This window comes from Penaeus monodon, chromosome 36 (genome assembly GCF_015228065.2).
Source record: "Penaeus monodon isolate SGIC_2016 chromosome 36, NSTDA_Pmon_1, whole genome shotgun sequence".
Lineage (NCBI taxonomy): Eukaryota > Metazoa > Arthropoda > Malacostraca > Decapoda > Penaeidae > Penaeus > Penaeus monodon.
In genome coordinates, this window is record NC_051421.1 from 24,457,609 (window position 1) to 24,472,147 (window position 14,539).

A 14,539-nucleotide genomic window follows, 5' to 3' on the forward strand; every position below is an offset into this window, starting at 1 on the left:
GAGTAGCAATCCGTGCTCACGTAATAGTTTCAGGCAGCCTTGCCGCCTTCAAAAGGCCATGACGAAACTATTTTTATTATTGAATTTCATAGCTTTTGCTTTGGTTAATTCACTGGCTGTTTCCTCGTGCCTTGTTTCACCACAGGCTTTTAAATTAACCGCCAAATAATTGGCCAATCAAATCGTGGCACTGGCCGTGACGTCACAAGTAAGATAACAGGAACTATACGCGCACGAGATCCGTGCATGAGCAGTGGAGAAATTAGTCAGTTGTTTTTAATTATTTTGAAAAATATAGCTTCGTTGTTATTAATTTGCGAGGGAAGTTTATTTAATGAAAAGTGATCAATAATTAAAACACTTCAAGGCTGTTTCTTTGTTAATGTTAATTTCCAATAACGATCTTTATGTAGATGTAAAGTCAAACGCGAATGTTGTTACTGTTAGTGTCATTGCATGCTCATTGAGAGCGTGAAATACATATTTTGAAAGCCAATAACCACACGTCGTGAGCACTGACACTATGTATAATAGTTATGTACAGAGTTACGGGGTACTCCCAACGTTTTTCTTTGATGGTTAACGACAACAGAACACATAACACTCATTCAACCATAAACCTAGTTAAAAGAACAAAGAATTAATAAATAAAGATAAATACACAGGCGCGCACACGTGTATTAACGACATTTCACAATGTAAATCTAAGTATAGTACTAACCTACAAGAACACAAGGGAGCAATACAATTCTCGGTGTTTCTTCCTCACGTTCCGTAGAGCATTCTCTCTTTCCATCGGCCCTCCGTCACCCCAACCATGATGCGTTTCCGCTTTTTGCCTATGTTACAATTTATTTTAATTTTTTTTTTTTTTATTTATGCATTACGTGATTTATGATGTGATTAAGTATTGTAGGTATGTGTGTGTGTGTGTGAAGAGAAGAGAAGAGAGATAGATAGATAGATAGAGAGAGCGAGAAGAGAGAGAGAGAGAGAGAGAGAGAGAGAGATAGAGAGAAGAGAGAGGAGGAGAGAGAGAGAGAGAGAGAGCGAATTATAAATGAAATCATTACAAAAATAATGCATTCGGAATTATCATACCTACAAGACCCAAGGCAATTTTTCCCCCACGGAAGTTAATCAAGCCACAGTGACTCCGAACTGGAGTCGTAGTTACCATATACTTTATATTTGCTGTGATATTCGAAGTATTTTTTATTATTATTATTATTTTATATATTTTTGTTGGGGTTGAGCAGCATATATTCATAAATACATGTGTGTATACTGATATTATGCAGATATGTGCCATACTCACCACTGATTTATGGCGGCATATTTGCATGAAGTGCGCGCGCGCACACACGCACACACGAAACTTACATGCATCTATTTATATATTATGTGTATGTGTTATATAACATATATCTAAATCTGGTAATCTGCTTTCTATCTATTTATCTATCTATCTATATGCACATATGTATGTTATATCTTATATATATGTATAACAAATATAATATGTATACATATTTATCTCTCTCTCTCTCTCTCCGTCTCTCTCTCTCATCTCTCTTCTCTCTATATATAATATATATATATATATATATATATATATATATATATATATATAGATATCCATATACACACTACATATATTTGTTGTGTGTGTTTGCATATATAGAAATATCACACACACACAACACAACACCACACACACACCACAACAGACACACACACACACACACTACACAACACACACACTACACAAATACACAGCACAAATCTTTATACACATCCACACGGTTTCATCCTCTAACCCAAGTAGTGTCAGCAGTGCCAATTTCGATCTTAGATTCCATGCTGTGTCAAATACGTTCCAATATTTCTCGAGTGTGCCACAAAAGAGGAAACCATCTGTGAACGAAAGAATGGCTATCCGAAGAAAGCACAACGGATAAAATAATCAGGCATGACAAGTTCGCCCGTCCCCATATTCACATACTTACCTAATCGTTTGGCTAAGTAATATTGAACATTCGAATCAAGTAGGGTTTAATATTGTTTTAACATAAGCGACAGCTATAATTTCCGCCAGATAAACTATATATCAACGAGCGTAAATTCAAGACATGGCATCTCGGAACAGTGCAAGCCGCGATTCCGCGGCGTGGGCAGTGGTTAAGTAACCGCTAATGGAATGGAAGCATATCGAAAAACATGCTATATACCAAAATCGCCTTTCAAACGCTCCGCTCAACACCCACACCACACGTTCTCATTTTCCTTCCAATTCATCCTTTAATTTTCTTCTTCCCCTCTCAGCTACAACCCTACAATTTTGTTTGCATTATACTGAATGGGCTTATTAGTAGTATTGATAATTTGCAAAGTTCTGGCTTCGCCCGGCCTTTCACTATGGCCCGGCAAGAGCATTGGGCTTATTATATAGACGCAAATGTATAACCATGGTATGCACTGAGGTGTTCTAAGTCGTATGTGTCTCATGCATATACGCACATACATGTGAGTATTGTGTAACGAATCCGACTCGCCGCTTGTGTGTGTGTGTGTGTGTGTGTGTGTGTGTGTGTGTGTGTGTGTGTTGTGTTTGCGCGCTGCGCGCGCGCGTGCGTGCGTGCTTGCGTGCATGTGTGTGGATCGCATGCGCCTCTAAACGTGTTTATGAGGCGTGTGCGAGATGATATTAATTATAGGATTACTAGGTATAACGAGACATGTGTATGTGCGTATAGCGTATATGAAGTATATGTTTAGTTACTTGTATGTGTATGTATAACTATTGTATGTATCGTTATGTGTGTGTTTAAACGATAGATATTTAAATGTGGTGTTATATATATATAATATATATATATATATATATATATATATATAATAATATATATATATTTGTGTGTGTGTGTGTGTGTGTGTGTGTGTTGTTGTGTGTGTGTGTGTGTGTGTAAATGTTATATGTATATTATATATAAATATATATATATCAATATATATAATATATATATATATATATTGTGTCGTGTGGGTGTGTGTGTGTGGTGTGTGGTGTGTGTGTTGTGTGGGGGGTGTGTGTGTGGGATGTGTGTGGGGGGTGTGTTTATTTATATATAAATTATATATGTTATTAATTATATATGTATATTATATATATTTGATATATATATTACCATACACACACACCAACACACACACCCACACACACACACACAACCACATATATATATATATATATAGTATATATATATATACTATATATATATATATATCTATATAATAGATATAGTCCACACACACACACACACACCACACACACCCCACCCACACACACCGCCACACACACACACCACACCCACACACACACACACACACACACACACACTATATTATATATATACTATATATATATATATATATAATATATATTATATATATATATAGATATATACGCGCGCGCAGCATGGTCACGAGAAACATTAGGTCATTAGTCCTCACTGTTCAATTTCTGCACTCTCTGTCCTTGATGATTTATATATATATATATATATATATATATATATATATATATTATATTATATATTATATATATATATAACAACGCAATAACGTGTAAACCAAAGATGAAAAGGGAAACAGCCACAGTAGAGAACGAAACTAATCGTGAGTTTCGAACTCTTAACGACATATGGACATCCATTTCGGTTTATTATTCGTGCTAAAGAGGCACTCGTGAAGAGTTCGCAACGTTACGAATTTAGTTTTACAATCCAAACTGGCCAAGCTTTTATTTTATGCGATACAGCATACGTTGGGGAAACAGGGCCGTGGTTTTCAGCCAGGATCACTACAGCGAACAATCGAGCTGACATCCGTCACCACAGGACTTCCAATGCCATGGTGGTACATGTAGATGAAACTGGACATCTACTGAAGCTGGAAGGAAGCAGAAATATCCATGGAGGCCTAGAACAAACTAAAAAGAAAAATTATGGAAGCATCTACAATCGCGACGGAGAGTAATGTTCAACACGGCATTCGGGCAGGTTCAAATTATCGAAGGTCACGGCACAATTCTCAAGCAACGAATACGAGGTCACAGTCAGGTATTTTGTCAGCTCACGTCTGATATATTTTTCTGATGTAATTTCCTCTGATGTAGGTTCACCGATCAGCAACAGCTGACACCGTTGAGCGGTCGGCATTAGCGACAAGGCCGGGCTCCCGGGCGGGCTAAGCCTCGCATATTTCGGACTTATCCTTATCTCTTGGATTATGTATGTATTTCTGACGAAGACGCAATCGAAACCCGGTCTAATACATCTCTTGTCTTGTGTGTATAGTCATTCTCATTCATACCTTTTCTATATTTTGTCATATGATATACGGTTCATATATATAATAGTATATATATATTATATATATAGTATATATATATATAGATATAATATATATAATATATATATATGATATATATATAATATATATGCGTGGTATATTTGCGTGTGTGTGTGTTTTTGTGTGCATATGATAGATGTATGTATGGATGATTTGTGTGAGCATATATATGTAGTGTAAATGCCAAAGGAGCTGGTAGTGATGTGAATCCATCACCGCAGCAAAACATGTCGTCCTAGATTGGTCCCAACAGATGGACTCTCTGGTCCTGCTAGCCTCTAACAGGCCTGCCACCCAAAAACAGGAAGTCCTCTGACTTCCCTTAAACGTCATTCCCTGACCGAGATGGAAGCACATGCTGGACGCAGCCTAGCCAACTGCTTCCATGACACGGTAAAGCCAGAATCCATGCGAAGGGGCGGTCGTGAAACGGCCACCAAGGGCGGAAGCAGACTCTGAGGAAGTATGAAACCCTCTAGTCGTTTTTCACGTTTAGAGTTCCCCTCTACACCTTACGGCTTCGGCCGCTACCTAGCAATTGTGAAATCACTGGGATGCTAAGACAAATCCGGTTGACATCGGGTTTGCCAGAGACAGGACATGCTTATTGTCCCTTAACTCAGCTACCCTAAATTCCTTAGGAGGCGAAGAGCTTAAAGATGGAAAGTGTGTAGCTCACCACTGATCATCAACCCACAGGTCGTGATGGCTTCCCGAATGTCGAAAAACGGAAGAGACCCATTGATTTGGGTAAACAGGCAGGGGCTCTTACATCCTGCCTAAGAACTACTTCGTGCTTTCAAGTGCGAGAAATATGTCACCGACCAGGATAGCTGCAAGCCCAAGTTTGGTGTCTGTACCAAGGCCACCAGCATCGGGATGCCAAAAGGACACAACAGAGCCAAATTGTTCAACTGTGCGCAGAAGCTCCCCGAACTCCTAAGAGAAAGAAGCCTCCCCAGACAACATTGACCCAACAAAAAGTTCCCGGCCCGCTACAAGTGTGCGAATAAGCCCAGCTACCGAACCAACTCCGCTTTTGATGAGAAGACATAACTCTCCTGTTGAGCACTGTAGTCACTGCAGTAGCAACAGCTTGGGGAGGTCGAGTGAGGAGAGGAGAATGAAGTCCAGGGTCACCATTACGAGCAATGACCCGAGATCAAAGTGCAGCCGTGAAGGGAGGAAATTTACGTACCTACAGGGCGAGACTCCTTTCCTACTCACTCTGGCCAAGCCCTCACAGGCAGAACAAAAACAGCTGATTCTGTGCGTCTTTCAGGGCCGGCAGAGCTTAACCAGGTAAAGCCAGCAGAGACCAAGAAACGACAGGTCAAAGCCTAAAGGAAAAGCCAAGCACAAAGTCAGAACTACAAGGTTCTCACGCAACCTCCAGTAGACCCATAGCTAGCCTGACAAGTAACTCGTGACGATGAAGGTCCCCTCAGCTTTAGCAAGAACTTGTCGCGCTGACATGTCAATAAACCACAATTACTTACTGGGGAAACTGACTCTGAATCTGAATACATCAGTCCCCATCACTAATTGCATAGATGTAATTGACACCAGTAGCATCATGACACACAATCCAAGCATACTATATATATAGATTATATATTTCTATATGTATATCTTTATATATATATTTATATATATAATTATTATATTATAATATATATACATCTTATTATATGTATGTATGTATGTATAAGACATGTATGGGTGTATTATATCATTCTCTAACGCTTTTATGTATATTATGACAAGATATGTTGGCTGTTGATGTTTTTGCGACTCTCAACTGATAATATTGATGTTAAGAATTACAGTAAAGAGATAACAATAGTTTGCATTAATCTGATGGCGTACGGTTTTTTTAGTAATATCCATATTAAATCGTATACCGATAACCGATCATAAAATACAAAATTACAATAGCCACTGTTACTGTCAACATAAGTAGCAAGACCGGATGGTTACACTTCACTACCTCCGTCCACGCACTGTCCCTTCTCCTTGTCGTACGCAGCTGTTGACAGAGGTGTGAAGTGTACCATCCTGTCCTTGCTTCGTACGATTGACAGTTTGCTACTATTCATGATAAAAGTAATAGTTAGCAGTATTACTACTGCTTAATTGTGACAATGTGATGATAAGCGACTGTTCGTCACCAACACCAACAAAATACTATGAGATACATCAGAGTTTTGTTAGTATAGCAATGTTACATGGCTAAATACACACACTTTCAATTCATGGTTCATAGATACAACGAATATACCCACACACTAACCTTAACACAAATGTAGAGAAAATGTTGTTAAGTGTAAGCGTTTACGTACAACCTCTTCGCCACTACGATCAGGTTATAATACTCTTGGGCAAATATCACTAATACTTTATTCATATACTTTGTTTATCGAGATTTATCTTTGACTTTTATGCAGGTGTTATCTGTTATCTGGTGTTATCTGTTTTATACAATATGAACAGACATAATGCTGGACTGACATAAATTTTCAACTGAAAAGTCATGGATAAGAAAAGGCTAGAATAATTTTCTTTAAACATTGAAGCTTACTGGACTTTACTTAATTAATATGACCATTGCTTATTTAGGTTTTGGCAACCTCCTCATGTTCATGTACCATTATTACCATTTTCATTGTTGCAATTATGGGGTGAATATAATATCTTTAAAGGAGTAACATTTTCTATATCGATGGATATATTTTAGGATAATTGCGGTTTCATGAAATCTGCTCTCTCATCATAACCATCATTGTGTTAAACCAATCATGATTTGCGTATCCCGAGTATGACACACGTAAATGCATATGAACTACATCTATATATATATATATATATATAATATAATATATATATTATATATATATATAGATATATATATATATATATATATATATATGCATATATATATATATATATATATATATATATATATATATATATATATATACTAATATTATATATATATATATATATATATGTAAGCGATATACATACCTACATACATACATACATACATGCATACATACATGGGAGTGTGTTATACATATATCTATATATATAATATAATATATTTATATATATATTATTATTCATATATATCATATTCGGTATATATATTATATATATTATGTATGTGTATGTATGTTTTATAATTATATATAGATATATCTATATTTATATATATATATATCTTATATATTATATATAGATATATATAATATATATATATACATATAATATATATATATAGATAATCGCTGATAGATAGATAGATAGTAGATAGATAGATGTTTGTATGTATATACATAAAATGCATTCATACCTGCATATATATATATATTTATACAACATTATATATATCTATATATAGTATATATTATATATATATTATATATATATATATATATATGATATATATCCCATAAATCTCCATACATAGGAAAAATAAAGTCCTTTATATGAAAAATATGTATCTAATACGCGCTACATGAAGAACATTGTCCTTGAGCTTAGTTCAGTTTGAGATGATGTCATGTTTTTTTTTATATCATTTTCCTGATGCCCATGGCATGCAAAGGTAAAAAGCAAGTGGGGAATAGGTCTGGGATCTGGGAGGCCCTTCCCAACATGTACCACGCCTGACGAGTCCACCACCCCTGTAAGCTGCTGATCTAGCCATGACATCCGTGGATACTAAGATGAGAGGGAGCTCCATCTTGCCTTGAACGTAAAGGTGGAAGTTTACCATCCCTCATAAATAGCCGGGATGAAAAATCTTTTTCTCTTGCACCCTGTATAAGATATTATCAGCATTAAGATTCCCATCAATTCAACGAAAAATGGTCCAAGTAAACTCATGCCACCCGTCCCATATCCGGGGTCCTGGCCCAAAGCCATCACTCCTAAGAAAACAACCGGCACCTTACATCTCTTCGTCGATCTCACTCAGGTGATGTTACCATACTCCCTAGTATTCGGGTTTTGCTGATTGAGTAAAAAAAAAAGTGCTTCATTAGTAAATAACTATAGGTTGAAATGTTTGCATCCTTCTCTCAATTTGCTTAATACCATTCACTGAATTCCTAATTCCATTTGTCTATATGGGTCGCTTCTTCTCGATTTTGCTGAATACCAATTTCTGAAGGCAGAACCGTCGTATACGTTTGGGGGACATCCGTGTAAGCGTCTGATCTGTAAACTTTTTTTTTTTTTTTTTTTACTTTCCAATGAGTTATGCAACAGTGTCGCGAGTGATTTTTCGTTTCCACGTTTCCTGTTAAATGCGATTGCAAACCATGCGACTGTCCCTGACAGAGATAATTTCAAATCTTCTAGGGTAGTTTGAACTTTGAACATACATGTAACATCATATGTTAAGGAAACTTATGGACAACCCTACACACACACACACACACAAATACTATATATATATATATATAGATAATATAAATATATATATTATATATATATATATATATATATCTATATAATATGTATTATTAGTAATACATATACATAACTATGATATGTATATACATATAAGATAAATATACAATAAGATACTTTATATAGATATAGATATATTAAGCTACACACACACCACACACACACACACACACACACACCACACACACTCACACGACACACACACCATATATGATATATATATATTTATATATATATATACTTATATATATATACACACAATATAATAAGGCCGTGGTGGCCGAAGGTTGAACATGGATCTTAAGACTGTCACGAACGGCAATCTGAAGTTCGAGGGTTCGAGTCACCGCCGGCGCATTTGTTAGAAAAAAAAAAAAAAACTTGGGCCAAAGAACTTCACCTCGATTGCCTACCTAGCCACTGGGTGACCAAGCCAGCCAAGTCAGTGGCTGGTCGCAAGCCCAGATAAATAGAGAGAATGATTACCTAAAAGATAACACCGGCACCTCTGTGGAAAGGAACTGGGTACCTACCCGTCTCACGTCCAAGAGCATCCAAGCATGAAAACTACAATTAAGTTTCATGGTGTGACCGACGGCGACTCAAACATGAACTACCGTTAAAAATACAAAAAAAAAAATTATATATATTATATTATATATATATATATATATGTATATATATAATATATATAGTAATATATATTATATAATATAATATAATATATATATATATATATATATCTATATATATATATATCTATATATATATATCACTATATATATATATATCTCTATATATATATATAAATTCTTTTTTTTTTGTATTTTTACGGTGGTGTCATGTTTGAGGTCGCCGGGTCACACCATGACACTTAATTGTAGTTTTTCATGTTGTGATGCTCTTGGAGTGATAAGTGGTAGGGCCCGCAGTTCCTTTCCACGAGAGTGCCGGTTTATCTTTTCGGTAATCATTCTCTCTATTTATCTGGGCTTGGCGACCACACTGACTTGGGCTGGCTTGTCACCCAGTGGCTAGGTATGCAATCGAGGTGAAGTTCTTGCCCAAGGGACCAATGCGCCGTTCGTACTCGAACCCTCGAACTCGATTGCCGTCGTGACAGTCTTAAGTCCGATGTTCTAACCATTCGGCCACCACGGCCTTTATATTTGTGTGTATATATATATATATATAAGATATATATATATATATGATATATATATATATGTGGTGTGTGTGTGTGTGTGTGTGTGTGGTGTGTGTGTGTTGTGTGTGTGTGGTGTGTGTGTAATATATCTAATCTATATAAAGTATCTGTCATATGTTATATTTATATGTATATACATATCATATTTATGTATAATGTCTATCTTATATATACTAATCTATATTATAATATGAGTATTATACTATTATCTATCTATATATATTATATTATATATATATATTATATAGTATGTGTGTGTGTTTGTGTGTGTAGGGTGTCCCCATAAGTATTCCTTACATATGTCTTTTAACATTGTATTTTTTCATATTTCAAAATACCCTATAGATTTGAAATTCTTCCTGTTCGGAGAGTCGCATGGTTTTGCCATCGCATTTAACAGAGACAACGTGGACGAAAATCACTCGCGACATGAGGAGAAGAGGAGAGAGGGTTTTTGTTGGGTTGCATAACTCATTGGAAAGTAAAAAAAAAAAAAAAAAAAAGTTTTACAGATCAGACGCTTACACGATCCCCCAAAAGTTTACGACTGGTTGCCTTCAGAATTGGTGTCAGCACATCGAGAAGACGACCTATAGACAAATGGAATTGGAATTCCGTGAATGGGTATTAAGCAATTGAGGAAATGCAACTTTCAACCTATATGGTTATTTCTAATGAAGCATTTTTTTTTTTTTACTTCAAATCCGCAAAACCTGCATTACTGGAGTATTGTAACCCTCACCGAGTGAGTCCGACGAGATGTAAGGTGCGGTAGAGTGATGGCTTTGGCCGGATTGGGTGGCGATTTTTATTGTACCATTTTCGTTGGATGGGAATCTTAATGCTGATAATTATCTTACCATGTTGCAGAAAAGATTTTTCATCCTGCTATATGAGGATTGTAAATTCCCCTTTACTTTCAGCCAGATGGAGCTCCCTCTCATCTTAGTATCCACGGACTTCAGTGGCTAGATCAGCAGCTTCCAGGTGTGTGGATTGGTCAGCGTGGTCCTGTGGAAGGGCCTCCCAGATCCCAACATTACCCCATTGCTTTTTACCTTGCATCATGGTCCATCAGGAAATGATAAAAAAAACATTGAATCATCTCAAACTTAACTTAACTCAAGCTGAAATTTCTTCATGTAGCGCGTATTATATATTATTTTTTTTCATATAAGAACTTTTTATTTTCCTATGTATGGAGATTTATGGATATATATATAATATATATATATTAGATAATCTATATATATAATATATATATATATATTATATATATATATATATATCTATATATATATGCATGTAGGAATGCATTTATGTATATACAATACAAACATCTATTCTATCTATCTTCTCTATCTATCTATCTATCTATCCTATCTATATATATATATAGCTATATATATATCTATATATATATATATATATATATATATATATATAATATATTATATATATATATATATCTAATATATATATATATATATATATATATATATAATAGTATCAATGATACATATCATACAATACATACATATATATAAAATATTTACGAATATATGTATATATGAATAATATAGTATATATATTATATAGCTATATATATAGAATATATATATACTATTATACACACTCACAGGTATGTAATGTGCTGTATGTATGTATTATGTATGTATGTATATGCATATACATATATAATATATATATTATTTATATATACTATATATATATACTATATATTCTATACATATATGTGTATACATAGATAGATAGTAGAGTTATACTATCATATATTATATGTATATCGTATATATATAGTATAGATATATATATATATTATATATATTATATATATGATCCATATGCATTTACGTGTGTCCATACTCGGATACCGCAAATCATGATTGTTTCCACAATGATGGTTATGATAGAAGCAGATTCATGAACCGCAAGTTATCCTATAAATATATTCCATCGATATAGAAATGTTAAGGGCGAAAGATATTAATATTCACCCCATAATTGCAACAATGAAATGGTAAATGGTTAGTAACATGACTGTAGGTTGCCAAAACCTAAATAAGCAGTGTCCACTATTACCTTAAGTTAAGTCAGTTAAGCTGCAATGTTTAAAGAATTATTCTAGCCTTTTCTTAATCCTGACTCAGTTGAAATTTATGTCAGTCAGCATTATTCTTGTTTTCATATTGTATATAACAGATAAACACCAGATAACAGATGACACCGGCATAAAAAGTTCCAAGATATCTCGATATAACAAAGTATATGAATAAAGTATTAGTGATATTTGCCAAGAGTATTATAACCTTGACGTATGTGAAGAGGTTGTACGTAAACGCTTACACTAACAACATTTTGCTCTACATTTTGTTAAGGTTAGTGTTGTGGGTATATCGTTGTATCCTATGACCATGAATTTAAAGTGTGTGTATTTAGCCAGTAACCTCCTTCTGCTACGATAGGAATTGGAGTGGAGTTGAAGCGGCTGCCTCTCAGAGGTGAGAAGACCTGTAGCGGCACAATCCGTAGGGGGGACACCTACTACTGTCGGCCGCGCGATGGTCACTCCCCAGGTGTAGCCATAGCATCTCCAGCAACTTCAGTCCTCGGTAGTTGAGGTGACACCGGCTGATGGGGAATATTATGGCATTGAGACTAAAGCATGCCTTTGGCTTCATGTCTCTTATTGCGGTGTGTACGCTCTGCTGATGTTTGCCAAACTCACATCTGTGGCAGAAAAACTGCCCCCAGCGAGATATCCGCATTGTCCTGGGCGACTTCAATGCGGTATCCGGCTGTGATCGAGCAGGCTACGAGATGTCTTTTGGGGCCACCATAGCTCGGGAGTTTGGTCCCAGCAGCAAGAACAGCCTCCTTCTCCAGGATTTGCTAGGTCCCAGAGAATGAGGATCTCTGGCTCCTGGTACCAGTGCTCCAACCCACATCACTGGACATGGTTTAGCGATATGAGTACAAGGGGCCCAAGGAGACTGACCACATTCTTGTTAGCTTTGCGATGGAGGATTCTCCAGAACTGCAGAGTTTACGGAGTGCTGATATCTGTGGCACTGACCATAGGCTGGTTGTGGTTTACCCTACGGGTCACTTCAAAAACTCCCCGTCCCTCCAGTGGCCACTCTAAGATGTTTCATTGGACAGACTAAGGGAGGAAGAGTGTACCCATGGGTTCACCATGACAGTCTCAAAACCGTTCACAGAACTTGACAACCTGACGGACCCAGTTGCTCTGTGGGAGTTCATCATCGTATATATCAACTCGAAGCAGCCCAGGAGTCCATTGGCATTAACATATATATAATATATATATATATATATATATTAATATATATATATAATATATATAATATATATATATATAATATATATATGCATGTATGAAAGCATTATTATGAAAGTATTTATATGTGGAGTTTAACAGTGCAAAATATTTAGATTAACACTGACCTGAGAAAATATCATCAAATTACAATATACAGATGTGACCTTCTTAACGTGCCGAGTTTTTGTATATCACCCAGGGTCGGACAAAGACGCGTCCCCGGGCAGTGCCTGCGACTCTGACCTTTCTGGAGAATCTGGTCATTTCCGCATCATAGGAAAATCACCCTCAGAGGACCGATCGAAGGGCGGACCCATGAATTGCGACGATCCGCAGCCAGCCAATCAGGGAAATAGCAACCTAAGCTGACACTTGGATCAGCCACCCCCATTTTCCTGTAAGATGGGTCATCGCCCCGCCTACCGTGCCGACCGAGATAAAAGACAACAGCAAGACACACTTGGTCTACCGACCTCGACTGCCCACCCCCACCTCCCATTCCCTGCCCCCCCGAATTGTGATTAGTGGTACTCTTGATCTTTATTTCCAGAGTCATTTCTTGTCACATATAATCATATCGTGTCTATATACTGTGATTATATATATATATATCATGCCTTATACTGTGTTTATTGAAGTTATAATATATTGTTTCGTATCAGCTGCTGTGTTTGACACCAACCTTTTATTTCTCTATGTATGGATATTAGAGTAATCTTATACCCATCACAATTATGTATATACAACAAACATACAATATAATATAATATATATAGAATTATATATATTTTATATATATATATATACATATATATATATATATTATATATATATATATATATATTATATATATATATATATATATATGATATATATATATGTTTTATAATATATATTATAAAAATATATGCAAAGTGAATGCGTTTATGTATATACAAACATATATATATATATATATATCTTTATAAAATATTTTATTATATATATATATATTATATATATATATCTAAAATATGTATTTTAGATTTTATGCATGTTTTTTATGTATATTTAAAATGCATTCAAACATCATATAT

General features: G+C 35.5%; 1 pseudogene; it reads right to left on the reverse strand.

Moving 5' to 3' along the window:
- Window positions 1–12,615: 12,615 nt before the first annotated feature.
- Window positions 12,616–14,539, reverse strand: part of LOC119595588 — a 7,252-nt pseudogene continuing 5,328 nt past the window's right edge.